At 47.6% G+C, this 14,811-nt stretch overlaps 1 protein-coding gene across 4 annotated transcripts in view; it reads left to right on the top strand.

Moving 5' to 3' along the window:
* The window catches only part of SNPH (syntaphilin), a 451,962-nt gene that overhangs the window by 110,238 nt on the left and 326,913 nt on the right, over positions 1–14,811 (top strand). The gene's annotated exons all lie outside the window — the stretch shown is intronic.

The following is a 14,811-nucleotide window of genomic DNA, read 5'->3' as shown; positions in this document are numbered from 1 at the left end:
TGATGAAGATATGGACAGATGGTGGTTTTGGATCCTATCTGGATCAAATGTTTCGCTCACATGTGCAGTATGTGAGTTTGTGGAAAACATTTTGACTGAGGATCCGCTCTAACCGGAAATATGTTGGCAATATTCATTTATTCATTTATTCTCCTATTCCTGCGAATTCAGAGAATGTTCTGTTTCATTTTGGTTGTATGGTTGTTTTCTTGTTTCGTTGTATATTTATGTGAAAATTGGATTGTTCTCTTATTGTAATTGAAGTTTATTTCTAAACTAATTGTTACAATTAAAATAAAAAATAAAAATAATAGATCTGTGAGTATTTGGTCCAGGATATCCATACATTTGTTATAAAAGAGTGCCATATACGCATCTGGGCCCGGATCTTTGTTGCAGGGTAGATCTAGAATAGCCTTTTTACTTCGTCCTCATTAATTTCCATGTCTAGGAGTTGTTTATCTATCTCTGAAATTGGCGGGAGTTGTATGGAGTTTAGGTATGCGTTCTGATCCCTAGCCCATTTGCGGTCTGACGCGTATAGTGTTTGATAACATTCTCTAAATGTATTCCCTATGTCTTCCGTCCTGGTCTGAGTAATCCCCCCACTGTTGGCCATTCTTTTCACTGTGTGCAGGATTTATTTGGCTTTTAGCTGTCTGGCTAGAAGTTTATCGGCTTTGGTTGCCTTCATGTCGAATCTGTGCTTTATGTATAGGAGGTGTCTCTCTGGTCTCTTTGTGCAGAGGTTATCAAGTTGTCCCTGCACATGTGTTAAAGCTTTCTTCAGTTTGGAGGAGGGTTTCTGTGCTATTTCTGCATGGATTTCCTGCAGTTTCCTTTCAAGGTCTGTTTCCCATTGTCAGCGCTGTTTATCCCTAAATGCCTTGAGTGCTACAAACTGCCCTCTTGTGACCGCCTGCAAGTCTCCCATAAGGTCTCCCTAGAGGTCCCCTCCGGATCATTAAGGGCGAGGTACTCCATCATACAAGTTTTTATCGAGTTCCCCAGCACTGGGTCTAGAAGTATATTGGATGGATGTTTCCATCTCCAAAGCCCTGGCCTCTTTTGTATATGAGATAATTCCAACGACAGTGGTGCGTGGTCCGATATAGACATTGTTCTCATTTCTATCTTCTGGATTTTCCCCAAGAGCCCCGCCGATGCCCATATGTAATCGATCCTGGACATTGTGTTATGTACATGTGAGAAGTGCATGTACCCTTTCTGTAGGCCCATTCTCAACCGCCATACTTCAGCGAGCGAACAGGTATCAATTTGTTTCCGTAGGTTCTTGGATGGGGAGCCCTGTCCCTGCATTCTGGGGCCTGTCCTGTCCAGATTAGGGTGCCATGCGATGTTAAAATCTCCTCCTATCACCTGTTCGCCTGGGGCGAATCTTTCTAGTTTATCAAATGTGTCTCTCAGGAAGCCATCCTGTCCCGTTTTGGGAGCATATATTGAGGCTAGCATTATTGATCTCCCCTCTAGTTGTACATTTGCTAAAACAAATCTGCCTTCTTTATCTGATTGTGTGTTCTGTATTTGGACCTTGAGGTTTTTGTGGAAAGCCAGGATCACCTCCGCCCTTTTCTCTTGTGCATTGGAGGGGAGAATCTGATTATGTTCACCCCCACTCTTTTCTCTTGTGCATTAGAGTGGAGAATCTGATTATACTCCCTTAAGTGAAATTTCCCTTTGTCTTTCCCCCTTATGTGAGTCTCTTCCAACATTAGGATATCGAACTTCCCCCTTCCAACATTAGGATATTGAACTTCCCCTTTTGGAGTACATGGTCTATCTTTTTTCCGTTTACCAGTGTATTCAGCCCCCTCACATTGAACGTTAAATATTTTTGTCCCTTCCATTTCAGACCCTCTCCCCTTCTTTCATTTCCTTGACCCCTGTCCGGCCCATTTTCTCCCCTTCTGGTGATCCCTACACTGCCACTACCCCTCTACCCCCTACATCCCTCCCGCTACCCTCCCCAACTTGTAGAGTATCCCCGCCTTTAACTGCCCTGCGGAGGACCCGTTTCCCTATGAGTGCTTGGGCGAAATGCCCACCGCACCGGGCCCTCCATAAGCTCAGGGTCAACTTTGTGGGGGTACCCAAACCCCACCTTGGTTCCATTGGTTGGTCCTGAAATTGCTTCCCCCAGGCCGCTGCTGACTTGTTAGATTTTAGGTCACTATTCTCCCATTGAAGTATCCATTCTTCATGTGGCCCCTCTGGTTTTCTGTGCCCTTGAGTCATCGCCACAGCTTGTGGCCTCATAAGGTCATCATTTCTTGTTGCCATTCGGTTTTGATTTTGGGTGTATTGTTTTCCACTCCCAGGGGCTGCACCTTGTTCTGTCTCCCTTCTGTTGCCTGTCCCTGTCTCTCTCATCTTCCTGTAGGTTCATAATTTGCATCCCCTCCTCACAGGCGGTTACTCTGTGTTGCTTTCCCTCCCATGCGAATAGGAGGCTCAAGGGGAAGATCCATTTATAGCAAATTTGTCTTGCTACCAATTCCTTGATCACTGGGCCCATATCCTGTCTTTTCTGCAGAGTCGATTGGGCTAGATCCTGATAAAGTTGTACTTCCACTCCATTCATCCTGATGTGCCCCATTGTCCTCACTTTGCGAAGAATCTGCTCCTTCTGTGGGTATGACGTGAGAGCGACCAGGAAGTCCCGGGGGGGGGCGGGTCCCTGGTTCTCCTGATCTTAGTTGGCCGACTCGGTGGATTCGGTCTATTGTTACTTCTGTTTTATCTTTGGTAGAGATAATGGTCCTCATTACGACCCAGGCAGTAAGGGGTTAACGGCGCCGTAAAAGGTGGTGGCGCAGTTAACCCCTTACCGCCTAATTACGAGGTCCCTTTGCGGGTCCCTACCTTAACGGCTGGTGTTACCAGCTGTTAAGGAACGGGCCCACAAAGGGACCTTGGAGGCAATTACAGTACCGCAATTTGCGGTACCGTAATTACCGCCTTCCCCATTCCCATTGAGCCCTATGGGGCAAAAATGGGAATGGGGAAGGGCCAATGGTGAATGGGGAATTACCACCCCGCCAACCTTGTGATGGGGGTGGTAATTCCACCATTCACCTTGGTGGATTCCGGCGTCAACCATGGCGCTAATAGCGCCATGGTTAACGCCTGGGTCGTAATGACCCCCTATGTCTTTAAATACTTGTTGTACCGCTTCCTTGAGATCTTTCTCTTCTACCGACTCCACCATATTCTTAATTCTTATGTTGGTTCTGTGGGAGCGATTTTCTAGATACTCACATTGAAGTTTCCAGGTTGCATGTTATGCGGACCAGACGTTCCTGTATCTCTCTGCTCTGCTGTGCTACCTCCTCCATGTTCTGCGCCACTCTCTCCATCGTGTCCGTTCTTTCCTCAAGCTTTGATAAGTCTGTTTTTACCTCTTGTACTGCCTGCTTCATTTCCTCTTTCAGAGTTTCCAATTGGTTATGTACGGAGGCCAGAAATTGCTCTTGGAATTCCTTAAACCAGGAGTGCATGTTCTCCTTCGTGGCCATCTCTGGTCGTGTAGGGGATGTGTCCGTAGTTGGTTGAGTTTCTTCCTGACCCTTTCCTTTCGCTTTGGTGGTGGGCTCCGAGCCCCATAGTTGGGTTTGGGTCCTGTCTCTGTGTGGGGTTCTGTGATGTGGCCTGTGTGGCTTTCCCTCTTGACTTGGACATGCATGCTTCTCTTGACAGCGTCTGTACTTCTGAGGCTGTGTGAGGTTTTGTGGGCCTTTGGGCGTGGAGTTGGGTTTTATTACAGTCCTTGGAGGAGGTTGTGCTGGGCCCTGTATTTGTGTGGGGTATCTTTGGGTGGTCCCAGCGTTTTCCCCTCAAGGGTTTCTGCGGCTGGTGATTTAATCCTCTCAGTGCTGCCTGCGGGGCTGTGCTCTTGGGGGAGGGGGGGAAGTGGGTCCCCCTCTGTACTATGGTTTGTCTGGAGTCTATGCCCTGCTGCAGAGGCCACCCTGTCTTTTATACCCCCGTGTGGGCAACTATGCATGCGTCTGCAATGATCTGCCCGCTGCCTGCGTTCTCCCTGGGTGTATTCACCCCTTTCTCTATATGGGTGGCGTGGAGCGCTCGTATTTCTTTCTCCTCGGGATGCTATTGTGCTTCCGTCGCCTGCATTTGGGGTGTCTTCTAGCGATTATGGAGTGTGGACTATGTGTCCCACTGATGAGAGTTCTGCACCCCTTTAGCTGTGATCCCCTGCAATGTCTCTCCCCCTGGAATGGCAGTTTCGTTTATGGGGGTGCCCTTACCCTGAATCCTTCCTGTTGACTCTGTCCTAATGACTGGGAAGGGGGGGATTTCCCCTTCTACTTCTGCTGCTGCTCACCCTCTACAGCTGTCGGGTGGAATTCGTATGTCTGCCTCTTATGGGCGCCGCTCAATCACTGTCGGGCTGTTGAACTCTGGATCCCCCTGGCGAGGTGCTATGAATGTGAAGGATCTCTGTCCCCCTGTTGCTGTAGTGGGACCGGATCGATACACTGCATATCCTCAGGGGGGAGGGAGGTTGGGAGTGTTACCAGGCCTCAGGTTGGCTCTGCGTTTTGCGGGGATAGGTTCTCTGGGAGCTGTTCAATCACCCGCCTCCCTTTAGCTTGTCTGTCTATTTCTGCTGCTGCACGGAGCTTCTGTGTTTTCAGAGTCCGATTCCATTCTCTTCTTCGTGGTGTTGTTTGTTGGTGGTCTTGAGGTCCTTCCCTTTGACTCTGTTTGTAGCGGCTCCTGTATCTGCTCTGATATCCCGTCTGCTGTCCTCTTTAGCACGGCAGCATGTGGTTGATTCTGCGGCCCTTGGTATGGGTCCGCTTTTGCCGTTCTGCCGAATTTTCCCTCCTCTAAATTGGGGATCCACCTTTGTTGGGCCATTTGTCTTCCAAAGCTCAGCGTACCTTGGTAATTACTGGCGTGGGGGGAATGGGGGGTGGTGCCCATGCTTTCTCCTACTTGCCCCTGAGTTGGCGTGCCGTGTGCGCAGGGGATCGTGCCCCATTGTCTGCGAGCTCCTGGGCGCCTTCACTGTCCCCTTGTGAGGTCCAGATGGGGTTTCGTCACTTTTGGCCGTGAATCCGCTTTATTTTCAGGCTTTAATGTTGCGGCCTTGAGGGAGAGACGTTCACGCACGTACTCCCGTTGCGGCCGCCATCTTGGAATTGCAGTTTTTTTTTTTTTTAAAGACTTCAGAGAAATAAATTCTGTTTCAGAGGCTTTTCTCCATGGCTTGCAATTACATCAATGTAGATAAAATCAAATGAAGCGTTCTGGTTTCTATCAAATAACCTGACCTTTGCACTACCCTCTGCTCTAAACTTGTGTGTAGATGTAATCGGAAAATAAAAATCTGTAGTATTTACAAGATTTGCAGGCTTAAAAAGGCCTGGTATGAACCTTATCTGGGGGCCTGTGTGTGTCCCATGACAACAAATGTCCTCCCTTACTCATCACCCTCACCACGCCTATCGGACTGCACACCTTAAATCCAAATTGCACCTGCAATTCTCCCACTGTGTCAATGGAAACCTCGCCGTAAGCATGTGCCACCACGTAGCTTCCTCTAAATCACAATTAAACTTTCCTCTCCAAGTGCTCATGTTCATCAGCATATAATCAGCACCACTGTTGATCAATAGTTTTACCGGCACATTGTTAACCTCGATCTTAGCATGTGGTTTCACCCTTTTGGGTCTGGCGTCCACCGCATTCACCACACATACCTCGCCTTCCCCTTGCTCTTGTCAGCCAGACCAGGAAGACCTTACATCTTGCACACACTTCACACTCCCAAACTTTGTCCATTGTTTACAACATCGTGTGAGATAATACTTCCTCCCACATTCCCCACAGATCACGTGCTGAGCAAAACACTGCTTGTCGTTGGCAAAGTGTTTTGCGCTCCCACACCGGAAGCATCACTTCCCATTAGTTCTCCTGTCAAACCTCTTGTTTTTTCATCTATGCCCTTTTCTTGACCACTTTCTTGTTCTCCTTCGAGAATTCCATTCTTAAGAAGCTCCTTAAAGGGCCCCCCATTTGTTTCCCTCTGCTGATTTACAATGTTTGCAACTAAAAAAAGTCCTTGAAAAGGCCCTTAAAAGAGAAGCACGTGCGGACATGCAGGAATAAATAAGGAACAAGAAACAATGAATGATTGTTTTTGCCAACTGTCATATATTGTCACCATTACATTAAATTACAAAAACGTTTCAGTTTCAAAAATAAACAAAGTGAATGGTGCACACATATTCCACTGTAACAAGATGTTTTAAGTGATGCGAATATTCTTCAGGGTTTGGCGAGAGTTGACTGTCAGATGGTGTATTTACGTTTTTATGTTTATAAGTAGCAGCGGTTGATAGTGCCACTGTCTGAAGGGTATAAGCAACAAACTCTGCACCAATGACAAAATGCGTTTTAGGAGTAAAATAAATAGATCCAAGCACGGGGTGTACCTCTATCACCCACAACTAATCCTATTTGTCCCCTGACTTGACAATACCTTGGAATTGGAATGGTACAAGACAGGAGCCAGGCCTGAATATGTGCCAAAAACTGGTTTGACCCAATGGTGGGAGTCGAACGTAAGTACAGAAAGGAGGAACAATTGCAAATTTGCACAGCTGGTGCTGGAAGTACTGACAGATACCAGTAGGATTAAAGAATAAAGAACATGAGGCAAGCTAGTATTGAATACATAAAAGTACGTTTGTTGCATAAACGTGCACATTCTTGAGATCTGCAGAGAGACGGCAAAACGGTATTGCACTAGTTTGCTCCTGCAGACCAACGAGGCACCTTAATGGGGAGAGAAGGCTAAAGGGGCCTCGTTATGAGAGCTGCTATAAATACCGCCTCGCTGGCGCCCTCGGACCTGCTTGCAGTGCACTCCTGTAGAGGAGAGTGCATTGAAACGGGGGTAAACAAGAGGGCACATTCTGAAAGGCCTCACAAAGCAAAGCTTTGGGGACATTTGAGGGCCTTTATAAATAGCTGGAATGGGACTTGGGCTCTAAGAAAAGGTGCACTGGGAGCCTTGGCCCAGGGGCTTGAATATGCAAATGTGAAGGTCAAGTGTTAGAAGGAAAAGACAGAACATAATCAATTGGCCTGTCACAGCAGCACTAGGTCGGAAGTGTATACACGAGCTAACACTAGAAAGCAATAGCTAAGGGTTAAGTTAAGCAAAAGGTATTCATGAAAGCCAAGGGATACAAAGATGCAGTTGCAATACCAATAGCATTTTGGGAAAACAAGCGTGGAGAGGCCTTTTGAGGCGAGAGTAACAAGGGCTGGAACTACACGAGCATTCTCTTTTTCATAGTATGTAATTAGGCATTTGTTAAAAATAGTACACAAGCAAACAAATACAGCTCATAAAGTTCCTGAATTTGGTGGCAAGTATTATGGACTAATCCGTTTTATTTGCATGCATACTAAAGATTCAGTGTACTGTTCTTGTCGCCAGCTCAGCACTCAAGCCACTAGGTTACCCAGTTAGTAAAATCTCACAGTTCCCCCATATCCTCCCATATTTCACATGGCAGCCCCTAAAATGATGCAGTTCTTTGTCCATCACCTTTCCATGTTGCTAGCAGACTATCACTCCCCGATAAATATTATTTTATTTTAAGTGCCAAGGACGAGATATCTCGTCCTTGGGATTACCTCCCCAGTGCCAAGGACGAGGTAGCTCGTCCTTGGCACTTAAGGGGTTAATGAAGGAGAAAATGTTAGAAGGCTTTGCATGGTGAAATACTGAAATCACCAAAAAGGCCTTGGCACTGGGGGGAAAACCCATGGCAGTTAAAAGGTTAAAGCGCTGACCTAGCTAGAGAGCAGCCGAGCGCTGTGCAGTGTGTGGGTAGCCAGCATTTGGGCTGCCATCTTTTAACAATAGCGCAGTGCTGTGGGGTCTGTGGGTCAGAATGTGCACCCATTGGGATTAGTCCTGGGGCAAGTGTGATTGAAAAAGCCATGTTTTGAGAGATTTGCAAAATTGGATAACTTTGGGGGCTGTAAGTAACTCATGGTGGCAACAAGTAAACCAGACACAAGTGGCCATAGTTCAAGGATGTTTATGGAACAATGAATGCTGTATGCAGGTTGGGAAAACGCCTATTCTCAACCTAAATCTAAGATGGGAGCAAGCGTCGACCATCAAATGAAAGTCCTAGTTTAGTTTGTTTATTTGTATAGCGCAGCCAAACCCTGGGGTAACTGGGCGCTTTATCCTTAAGAACAACATAAATTACAGACAGTTGCACATGCAAAGAGACAGTTGATTATGATACAGTACAATAAATAGCATGTGGGACCTAGTTACAGAGAGGTCTATGATAAAACGGAATAGGACCACTGGCGTAACAGGGGCTACCGCAGGCCCCACAGTGTGGGGGCCCCATCAGCACATGTCCTGGGAGGGGGCCCCACTGGAGAAAAAAAAGATTTAAAAAATAAAAAATTTCGTTTTGAATTAACTCTGCATTAATAAAGAAATACTTTCTGTAACAGAAACCATTTCTTTATGAAGGCAGAGTGACTTCAAAAATAAACTTTCTTTTTGAAGGCTGAGGGCTCCCCCAACGCATGACATGGAAGACCCTAGGCTGGAGGGCTCAATGTCATGGGGTGGGGGGAACCCTATGACTTAAAAAATAAATAGTTTATTTTTGAAGTCACTCTGCCTTCATAAAGAAATTAATAATTTCTTAATGAAATTAGAGTGACTTCAAAAAGAAACAATGGGGCCCATTCTGACCATGCCGGCCCGGAAACAACAGTGCTGGTAATCTTACCGGCACCGTTGTTTCCGGGCCGGCATATTACAGGTCTACCTGCTGGGGCCGCTGTGCCCAACAGGTCTGACCCTGCCGGGTACAGCGGCCACGGTAGGCAGACCCGTCACGGGTTAACAACGGTGCCGGTGCTTACGTGACCCGAATCCCATGGAGTCCTATGGGACTCCACAAGAATGAGGATTACCGAAATTACCGGCGCCTGACTTCCTGGCTGCTGGACTTGGAAGAGCCCGGTAGCACCGGGAAGTCAGGTGCCGGTAATTTTTTACCGGTCTGGCGGCAACCCGCCGTTAGCACCGGCCCGGTTCCCCCGGACCCGTAATGAGCCCCAATTTCTTTTTTAAGTGATAGGGCTCCCCTCAACTCCATGATGTGTGCATGTGTGAGTGTATGGTGAAAGAGTGCACACAAATGTATGGTTTGCTGGGTGTGCGTGTGTGTGTGTACGGTGAAAGGGTGCACACTTAAATGTACGGGTGACTGCCTAAGTGTGCCTGTATGGTGAAAGGGTGCACACTTAAATTTATGGATGGCTGGGTGTGTATATGGTGAATGGTGTGTGTGCTTGTGTACAGGGGCACAACAAAACATACATTTCGGGGGGCTAACCCTTCAAATGTTGGGAGAGGCGCTAACTTCACGGGTGGTGGGGAGGGGCAAACTTATTTGTGTAGGGGCAACTAACTTCTTTATGCGTTTTAATGAGACTATTCTAGTACAGCTTCAATTTGACAAGCAGTTAACTCTCTCCTTTAACTCTCATATTCCCTCTTTACCCTTTCAATCACTCCCCTGGCATGCAAGTACTAGACCCACATCGCAATTTCAATTGCCTAAAAAAAGTGTGGCATTTGAATGCAGATACTAGCAGTGAAATGCTTTACGTTAGTAATTACTGGGCCCTTTTTAACAGCAAAATTCAGGTGCCGTTTAACATCTGTGCCTTGTTCTGTCCGCCAACTGCTCTGAAGGTCAGCCAGGTCGAGTCAACATAGCCCAAAATGTCAGTGGGGGGGGAGTGCTGTAGCCCAGTCAACTCAATGGTGTTGCACCACTACTTGTATTTAATGCCTTGATTACTCCTAGCCCTATTCTTCCTCGTCCCAGTACTTATGTATGAGGCAGTACTTGCCTCATACACAAGTACTGGGATGAGGTACGTGGAGGTAATGCCTGACTTAGCTACCTGTAATCTTCATTACTCCTAGTCCAACTCTTCCTCATCCCAGTACTTACCTATGAGGCAAGGAGCCTCATACGTAAGCTCTGGGACAAGGAAAATGGACGTGGAGGTAATTCTTGGCCAAGGAACTGATTTTGCAGGTTGGGGTAGGGGGTGGGAGGGAGAGGGGATGTGTGGAGGGGGGCGGTATTGTGCGATAAGTCATAATGGTTGTCCATGTCAGGCTAAGCAGGCATGATATGTGGTATTAGGGGCTAGAGAGGCATTTTGGTGCAGCCAGTCTAGTCATTCCTCAGTTTGGTATGACTTTCTTTTAGTTGGGAATTTCAGATAACGCAGTCCTGCTAAGTGTAATCCTGCCAGTCTAGCCATTTCTTACTGCAGCATTGTATATTTTTCTAGGCATCTGTGATAAAATGATATGATAAAAGTCATTTATAATGCGCCTGTACACAAGTGTTTCTATGCGCGACAAGACAAGCGAGGGAAGATAGAGGGAGGACAAGACAAACCATCTCACTAGGCCTTGTGTCATAGTGAGAATGAGAGGTGCAAGAGGAAAGGGAGGGGGGGGAGTGCAAGGGAGAGGGAGGGGAAAACAGGGCTGCAATGTTCTTAATAAGTGCAGCCAGGGCAGCGCAGCTATGGGTAGTGCAAGGTGAACGAGGGGCTGCAGGGTTACAGTTACAGCCCCTAAATGCATCGTAGGCACGGAGACAGTGCAAGGGTGACCGATCAAGAAAGAGCCTGGACTCAGAGAGACTCTGAGGGTATCCAATCAACCGGTCAGTACAGCAGACAGGTAGGTCAGCAGGGGAGGGAGAGAGAGAGAGCAAGCAGAGGAGAAAAGGAAAGTTTTGAGCCGATTCCGAAACTTCAGATGGTCCGGCTCAAGTTTGAAGGGGCAGGGAGGCCATTCCAGAGGTAGGCACCAGCAGAGGAGAGAGTTCTACCACCCACTCTGCCTGGAGAAATGTCTAACCCTTAGAGAGTTGGAGGTAGCTGAGCGAAGGTATTTTGGAAGAGAGCGTTGGATGTAGTGCGGGCCCCAGCCCCAGAAAGCCTTGTGAACAATGCAAAGGGTCTTGAACTTGATCCTTGCAGCCACCGAGAGCCAGTGGAGAGATTTCAGGGCTGGAGAGATATGATCCCTGGGCTTTAGGCCAAGGATAAGTCTTACAGTCCTGTTCTGGATTAGTTGCAGATGACGGAGTGTAGAGGAAGGCAGAATGAGAAAGAGGCTGTTGCAGTAGTCCAGCCTAGAGAGAACCAGGGCTCTGGAAACAGTGAGCTTCTGGTGGAAAGTGAGAAAGGGAAGAGTCCCTTTGAGGAGGAGCAGCTGGTAGTGGAACATCTTGGTGACATCTTAGATGTGAGGAGAGAAAGAGAGAGTGGCACAGAAGATGATACCAAGGTTTTTTGCCTCACAGGAAGGTGAAGGAAGAGGTCCCAGGGCGGACGGCCAGAGTGAGAGAGGGAAAGCTGGTGCCAGAGTCCCAATGAGAAGGATCTCCGTTTGACTGGCATTAAGGCAGAGATTGTTGGAGGCACACCAATCCTGAATCGCGGATAGACAGTCAGGAATGAGCAAGAGAGGAGAGGAGGCTGAGGGGAGCCTGAAGGAAAGCTGAGTCATCTGCATAACACTGAAAGTTAGAGGAGAAGGTAGAGATCAGGTGGGCCAAAGTGGCCAAGTAGAGGTTGAAAAACAAGGTGAGAGTATAGAGTCCTGGGGAATGCAACAGGTAGAGAGAGGTGGCAGAGGGATTGGGACCCGGTTGTACATGGGGTGCCGGTCCAAGAGATAGCAGGTCAGTCACTCCAGGGTCTGAGGCCTGATCCGTGATGCCCAGGCTCTCACGGAGTCGATTGATCAGATGGCGTGGTTGACTGTGTTGAAAGCAGAGGAAAGAAGGAGGGTGAGGACAGAAGGAATGCTGGAACCAAGGTTAGAGAGCAGATCTTCATGGGTGTTCAGGAGAGCAGTTTCCATGCTTCTGGCATCTCTGAAGCCAGATTGATGGTCATGAAGACAACCAACAGATTCAGTGTGGAGAGTAAGCTCAGAGATGGTAAGCTTTTCCAAGAGTTTTCCCAAGAAAGGGCTGATGGAGATTGGGCAATAGTTTGCTGGGCAGGTAGGATCAGCAGACGGCTTTTTGAGGAGTGGGTGCACAAGGGAGTGCTTAAGGGGAGAGGGGAACGTTCTAGTGGCTAAAGCGTGATTACACAAATCGGCCAAGGCTGGAGCGAGGGTGTCAATATGGTCCTTGATGGTTCTGGAGGAGCAGGGGAGCACCTGTTTGGATGACACTTTCATAGATGAGACTTGTCTAAAAACCTTCTCAGGTGTTGTCAGAGAGAAAGAGGAAAAAGTAGAGGGAGAGGTAGAGATGGCCAAAGGGGGCTGCGAGAGGAAGAGGGAGAGGAAGAGGAGATAGAGGACAGGATGTCCTGAGATTTAGCGGATAAGTGAGAGGCCAGAGCCGTACAGAGAGCCTTGGGGGGAACAGGAGAGGTAGAGACAGCAACAGGATTGACCAGTTCCTTGCAGATTTTAAAGAGTTTGGCCATGTTGGTAGAGACCGCGGAGATGCAGGCTTTAATGTGTGTTCTCTTCTTGATGAGTGTTATTGCTTTGACTGGCATTTTGGTGCAACCCGTCTAGGTATGTCTAAATGTGGCCTTGCATGCTTTACTGTAATGTTATTACGTGTCTACACTGGTCTACATTGTACAGCCAGTTGGACATGTTTTCATTGTGGCATGGCATTTTTAATAGCAAAGCATTAATGTTCCTGTGCACTGTTGGGGACTTACATGTATTGGATTGGTGTTACCCTACAAAACAATTGCAAACACTGTCGCTTTATAGCCAATTTTTCTCAGAAAGTGTGCTTTATATTGCATTAAAATACATATTTATATCTTCTTCCTAGTGCAGTGTGCGGCATACCCCTTCAACAGCACGGTTGTTTATATTGCGCAAGCGTGACAATCTAGGCCGGCCCATAGTGTGGCGTGAACCGTGATTTGTTACCGAGTTGGAAGGGGGTCTCCTCAACATGGCTCGCAGGGGGGCCCCCACATTTTGTGTTACGCCACTGAATAGGACAGTTCTATAAAGGACCAGGTTACAAATTGGTCCGCAACTTATGGGGAGCAATGGTTTTACCGGGTATAGCAGTGAGCTAAGAACAGGTAGACATCTATTGAGTAGTGAGCAGCTCCTTCACTTCAGCTCTGAACAACCAGAACAAAGTGTCGGCTCTAATTACCATGTGGAGTGCGTTCCACTATTTCGCTGCTAAACACAGGGAAGCTTGCTCCTCTTGCCGTTTTCAAGTTAAACTTTGGGATTTTAAGTTGGTGCAGATATGGGGATCTAGTAGGTCTGGACAAGTTTTGTCTAGTAAATTTGTCTGATAAGTAACGTGGGGCTGTCAAAGAGAAGCATTTGTGTGTGATGACGAGTGAGCATAGTTTGATCTTCTCGCGGATAGGGAGCCAGCGAATCTCCTTTCTGATGGTGGAGATGTGGGCCTTGCGGGGAGTTTGAGGGCGCACCTGAGGGCATTGTTTTGGAGAATCTGTAGTCTAATCAGATTGAGGTTGGTGGAGCCAAGGAAGAGTGTGTCAATTTGGACAATATCAGTGCCCTGGATAGTGTAAGGCAGCTATTGGTGGATAGGAACGGTCGACAGGCATTAATACGTTTATCAGTATAGGCCGTGGAGGAGATAGTTGCGTTCATTTGTTTTTTGAGCGAGAGTGTGGAGTCGAGATACACACCCAGTGTTTTGACTTCTTTTGAGACTTTTATAATCTTACCATCAATGGAGAAGGACTGGTATCTAGTGTTGAGTTTGTTGAGCCGGGCCTGGGAGCCGACGATGAGTAGTTCCGTCTTGTCATCGTTTAAGCAGAGGCTATGGGTAGCCATCCATGCTTGGATTTCAAGGTAGATTTCATTTAGTTTTGCAACATCTTCCTCATAGCTCCCTGTGAGCGTGATGAGGACCTGGGTGTCGTCAGCGTAATTAGTATGTGACATCCAAGTCATTGAGGCGGTCAAAGAGGAGCTTGGTGAAGGTGTTGTAAAGAATAGGAGAAATACACAAGCCTTGAGAGACTCCACATTGGATAGGGACAGGGTCCGCCGCTGCAGAGGGGGCGAAGACCCTGGTCGTTCTGTCAGACAAGAAAGACCGAATCCAATTGGTGGCATTCTGGGATAATGCGGCAGCCGAGGAGAAGTGTTTGGTCAGTATTTGGTGGTCGACTTGGTCGAAGGCTGCAGACAGATCCAACAGGAGCAAATTGCGGTTTAACCAGACAAACTAATGCACATCATCACCCCTTGAGAGTGAATACTCTTGTCACCCTTAATGAGCTGTATTCGAGAGAATATGCCCCAAAAATGTTCCGTAATGTCCTCGTGTCTTATTACACAAAACCAATTGCTTTATCCCCAAATTCAGCCCTTCCGTGATTGCCAAGTATCAGCTTCATGCGAGAGAAAATATATGCATCATAAGCTCCCACCCCGCAATGCCTTCTGCACTTATCTGAGCTCCGAGAGCCCCGCGGGACTCCTCAGAGGATTAGTAGCACGCTGAAAATGCTGCTGCAGTTCCGCATGCAACTCAGTGCAAGAGAATGCTCGAAACCTCGTGTAGCTTTAGGGCAGAGCTTCGCCGTCCATGGTTTCCTCAGCGTTTCGCCGACATGCTCCTCACGCCAACCGCTCCTGGATTCGTAATAAGCCACACCTGTTTCACGCGCCGTTGCTCTTTATGC

The sequence above is a fragment of the Ambystoma mexicanum genome, chromosome 3p (assembly GCF_040938575.1).
Source record: "Ambystoma mexicanum isolate Mex_15411 chromosome 3p, UKY_AmexF1_1, whole genome shotgun sequence".
Lineage (NCBI taxonomy): Eukaryota > Metazoa > Chordata > Amphibia > Caudata > Ambystomatidae > Ambystoma > Ambystoma mexicanum.
The sequence above is the reverse complement of the archived record's forward strand: the minus strand, read 5'-3'. Positions and strand labels throughout refer to the sequence as shown.